This window comes from Miscanthus floridulus, chromosome 12, assembly GCF_019320115.1.
Source record: "Miscanthus floridulus cultivar M001 chromosome 12, ASM1932011v1, whole genome shotgun sequence".
Lineage (NCBI taxonomy): Eukaryota > Viridiplantae > Streptophyta > Magnoliopsida > Poales > Poaceae > Miscanthus > Miscanthus floridulus.
In genome coordinates, this window is record NC_089591.1 from 23039110 (window position 1) to 23045109 (window position 6000).

Consider the following 6000-nt stretch of genomic DNA (forward strand, 5'->3'; position numbering starts at 1 on the left):
CTTCTATTTTTTATGAATGTGTCTCTATGAATGCAATGTAATATGAATGTCTTTGTGTGTTTTTGCTCTATAGGTGATACATGTCATATTTGCTTTTCCCTTAGTGTTAACTCTTCTATTTTTGCGCTAGAGGCGATACCCTTTGGTATGGGCTATTAGAGCTGACGACTAACCAATTCGCTATCAAGCATTAACTCAGACGTTAGGATAATACTTCTTTAGATATTTTCCATTGATCGCTCTATCAAATTCTTCTCTCCCTTCTAGCATTTCCAAAATGTAAGCATTGTCAGGCGCACAACGGCTAATCTGATAAGGACCTTCCCAATTAGGTGACCATTTGCCAAACTTGTTGTCCTTAGACCCAATCAGCAATTTTACTTTCTAGACTAATTCTCCTTCACCAAACTGCTCATTCTTGACCTTTTTGTTATAATGCCTTGCAACCCTTAACTTATTGGCTTAAATATTCTCAAGAGCACGCAGCCGATGACAACTTAAGTCCTCTAAATCATCCATCATTAGATTCTTAGACTTCGGCTGCCAAATCATTCTATAATGTAACAAGTCTTGATCCATTCTAGATTTTCTAGGGAAGAATTGCATTATGCCCATATACTAACTCATAAGGTGATGATTTAAACGATCCATGGCAAGCCATCCTGTATGCCCACAATGCCACATTGAGTGTTAAGTACCACTTCCTTGGTTGCTCCTCAATTTTCTTATTAATCATTTTAATCATAATTTGATTAGACGCCTCTGCCTAGACATTAGTCTAAGCATAGTAAGGAGAAAAAATTAATAACTTAATTCCCATACTGGCAGCAAAATCTTTGGACTCTTTTGATGTAAACATTGTCCCCTAATTAGTAGTAATAGTTGGAGAAATTCCAAAACGATACATAATATGTTCCTTGACAAAAGCAACCATATTCTTTGAGGTTACTGTCTTCAAAGAAATTGCCTCAACCCACTTGGTAAAGTAATTTGTTGCTACCAATATAAACTTATGTCCTTTACTTGAAGGTGGAAAAATCTGGCCAATTAAATTAATTCCCCAACCTTAAAATGGCCATGGTTTAATTATTGGATTCATAGCTGATGCAGGCGATTTCTGAAAATTACCAAAACAGTGACAATCCTGACACCCCTTATAATATTAAAAACAACCTTCTAGTATTGTTGGCTAGAAATATCCAGACCTCCAAATAATCCATTTCATCTTATAAGCCAATTGATGAGCTCCACATATCCCTTCATATACTTCACCCGTCAACACTTTAGCTTCTTCTTGATTTAAGCATTTAAGCAACACCCCCATCGACTATCTTATAATATAACTGATCATCTAACAAAACATACTTAGTCGATTTATACCTTAGTTTCCTGGTAACCTTCTATGATGGATTCTTAAGGTAATCGGCTATTTCAACTCTCCAATCATTAGTCAAGGTTTCACTGCTTAAGATCTTTTGAAACACTTGATAACCTGACGCACACTGAGCTAACCGATTAGCCTCTTGATTCTGTGCTCTTGGAATATGCTGAAGAGAAATATGGGGAAACTCCTTGAGTAACCTCTGGCATTCATCATAGTATCCCCTCAGAATATCACCTTTACATTCATATAGGCCGATCAACTGATTAATAACTAACTGTGAATCTCCAAATACTTCAATTGACTCGGCCTTTGCTTCATAAAGAAGTTGAAGTCCCTTAAGAATAGCTTCATATTCTGCTTGATTATTGGTAGTCATTGGTTTAATTGGAAAAGTAAACTCAAAACTTGCCCCCCCCCCGAGGTGAAACAATAACAATACCAAAGCCACCACCTTGCTTGCATGATGATCCATCAAAGAATAATGTCCAAGGTATCAATTCTACATAGCCAATACTTGGTTTATGATGCTGAGTAATAAAATCGGCTATTACTTGTCCCTTGATTGCATTAGCTGATTCGTACCTCAAGTCAAATCGTGATAATGCAATAATCCACTTTCTCATTCTCCCATTTAATATTGGCATTGATAACATGTGCTTCATTACATCAGCCTTAGACACAACTGTACACTCAGCCAATAACAAGTAATGTCATAGCTTAGTGCAAGAGAAATATAAGCATAAGCATAACTTTTCAATAGGAGAATATCTTGTTTCTAGATCCAAAAGCCTTCTACTTAAATAGAAAACAACTCATTCTTTTCCTTCAAACTCTCTTGCATTAAGGCCGACACGTACAACTTAAAAGGCTTACCTTGCCAAGGAGGGATCAGCATAGGTGGACACATCATATATTATTTTATCTCCTCAAACGCCTTTTGTCTTATGTTACCCCATTTAAATTCTTGATCATTTTCAACTTCAACAAAGGAGAAAATGGCAGAACCCTTTCTGACAAATTTGAAATAAACCTTTTAATAAAATTAATCTTACCAAGCAAAGATTGTAACTTTGTTTTAGTAGTCAGGGGTACGGCCTCATCAATTGCTTTCATACCTTTTTTACCAATTTCAATTCCTCTCTCGTGGGCCATAAAACCCAAAAATTATCCAGCTGATACTCCAAAGGCACATTTATTATGATTCATCTTTAAACCATGTTTTCTTGTGCACTCTAAAGTCTCTCACAAATTAGCTAGATGTTCTTTGTACCCTTTGGATTTCACCACCACATCATCAATGTAGATTTCAACAATCCTTCTGATCAACTTATGAAAAATATAATTCATTGCCCTCTAATAAGTTGCACCAGCATTCTTCAAACCAAAGGTCATCACAACCCATTCAAATAAGCCAATTGTGCCAGGGCACCTAACAGCTATTTTGCTATGTCTTCCTCAACCATATAAATTTGATTATATCCTGCATTGCCATCCATAAAACTAATAACCTTGTGCCCGGCTACTGCATCTACCAACATATCGGCTATTAGCATCGGATAACCATCCATGGGTGTAGCCTTGTTCAGATCTCTGAAATCGATGCAAACTCTTAACTTCCTATTTTTCTTATACATAGGAACAACACTCGATATCCACTCTGCATAACAGCACGGTCAGATAAATTTTGCTTCTAGTAATCTTTTAGTCTCCTTTTTGATATCATCAACAACATTTGGGATAAATCTCCTCAAAGCTTGTTTAAATGGCTGATATCTAGGTTTGATTGACAACCGATGTTCAACAATTGATCGATCTAAACCAGGCATCTCATAACATTCCCAAGCAAAACAATCTTTAAATTCTTTTAATAAATCTATCAACTCTCGCTTATACTTAGGATCGAACTTAACACTTACATACGTTGGCCTAGGCCTATCTCCAGGACCAATATCTATCTCCTCTAATTCATCGGCCGACGTAAAGCCATGTCCTAGTTTACCATCTGTACCATCTATTAGATTATCCATTAAAACAAACTCTCAAAGCCGACTGCTTCGATCGGCTGTTGGTTTTCATCATTGATCTTAATGAAGCCTCCTTCCCATCGCTTGCCAAAAAAACACTCGAAATTTTTTAGTTCCCAATACATTGGTTTAGCTCTTGCTATACTCATAGAATCATCAGCATGAACCAACTCAACATCATCTCCATGCCACCGAATCAAGCATTGATGCATAGTCGATGGTACATAACAATTTGCATGAATCCAATCACGACCAAGGAGTAAACTATATGAACCCTTTCCATTAGTGACAAAGAATGTAGTGAGCAAAGTCTTACTTCCAATTGTCAATTCAACGTTTATTGCCCCCTAGTCTTGGATGCATTACCCCCAAAATCCTTAAGCATCATGTTAGTCTCAACCAAATCTCCTGGTCCCTTACGAAGCTTGCAAAAAGTAGTATAAGGCATAAGATTAACAACAGCACCTACATCCACCAACATTTTGCTCATCGTCTTCCCATCAACAAAACCTTTCACATATGAAGCCTTCAAGTGCCGATGCTTGACTGGCTTATCAAATATAGCTTGCTATATCACTGTCAATTTGGCAATCATCTCCTCATATTCTGATTCATCAAAATCTGAATAGACTTCTTGATCTGTTGGAGCTCTAAATTCTAACGGTAAAAGAAAGTCATTTGAATATTAGCCAATGGTTGACCCTTATTGGCTATTTATTTAGCATGCCATACTTGAGGTTTACCAGATTTCTGAGCTTGTTCTAGCTCTCTATTCCTTAGGCATTGTACCCTTCTTTTCTAACTTCTTGTTAAACCTCCTGGACACCATTGCCCTTCCTGTCAAACATACTCTTCCTCATCACCTTCTTCTTCATAATCAGCCCAATTTTGATCAACAACTCGCTTCCCAAGCCGATCATGAACACTTCTATTTTCTAAGCGCCGATCCATATTATGATGATACTCAATTTGAGCATGGATAGACTAGCGGTTGGCTTGAGATTGCTTAAACTCCCAATATTGTTTACTACACTCTAGGCAATTATTTCTAGTAGGCAATTTCAAACCTTTATTCCAACAATGTCTAAAAAAGGATAATTTCAATGTGATTTAGCTTGTTCTTTTTCATACCTCTCCTCTTCTTGTTGACGCTGATAATCTTTCTGTTCTAACCAACGCTGATAATCCTTTTTCTTTTTGTCATTGCCATTTATTCAATAAAATTTGAGATGTAACATGTGGCCTCATCGCCCTATTTCTTGACGTCTCTCCTTGCTCATATTGGCTCTTCTGTTGGTTATGATGCCTTTTAATTTCTCTATATTCATCAGCCGATATTTGCATCTCTGGATCAACTGTTCCAGTTTATTTTGCCCTAGTTGATGTTAGAACTTTAGTCTTTCCTTTGAGCAACTTAGTATCAACCATATTCTGATCTTTTGGGAAAGGATTATCATCAACTTTCATCTTCCTAGGTGTATCAAATTTAAGCTTCCCTTGCTGAATAGCCCTCTTATATGTTGCTGGAAAATTCTGCACTCATTAGTAGAATGAGAAGTAGTATTATGAAATTTGCATAATTCTTATTCTTCAACTGATCAGGAGATAATATAACATGATTGGTGGGCAATTTGATTTGTTCTTTCTCAAGCAAGAAATCAAAGAGCTTGTATGATTTTGTGACATCAAAATCATAACTTTCTTCAACTCCTTTTCCCCAAGGATTTGGAACCATCACTATCTTCTTACCCCAATTCCATTCGGCTATAGCAATCTCCTATTCTTCATCATCCTCACCATCATCATCAACTAAATATGGATTATAAGCTTCAGCAATTGCGGCATTCTTCTGGAATCGGGTATCTCTGCGCATATTGTGGAATTCGCTATTAGGTGCCGCCACCCATTGAACCAATTGGCCTAAATTGTCAAACTTTTGCCCAAGCAGTTTTTCTCTCCATGTTGACAACATTCCTTGAACAGCCAAAGCAGCTAGCTGATCATCAGTCAGATTCAATGAAAAGCACAAATTTCTTGTTTCTTGGAATCTTTGAAGAAACTTAGCACCCGATTCATTAGTTCTATGCTTTATGGTCGTCAAATCTATGATTTTCCTTTCTCCTATCCTAGTATAGAAATATGTATGAAATTTCTTCTCTAGGTCAGTCCAATTGGCAATAGAATTAATTGGTAACGACGAAAACGAGGTGAAAGTTAGTCCTGATAGGGACAAAGAGAAGAAACAAACTCGATGAGCTTCTTTAATGGATGCTTCACCCAACTGAGTAAGATACCGACTGACATTTTCTATTGTACTTCTACTATCTTGACCAGTGAACTTAGCAAATTCCGGAAGCCTGTAATTTGTAGGAAGAACAACTAAATCATACCACTCTGGATATGGACGTTTGTACAAAAAGGTCTGCTCTTTTGGTTTTAAACCAAACTGATTCTTCATCATTTTAGTTACTCTAAGCAACAACTCATTAGCATTTGAATTTAGATTTCTTTACAATTGCTGACCCATCTACGGATTAAAATTTTGGGTACCTAGATACCCTAGATTTAGAATCATATTAAGGGTATTATAAT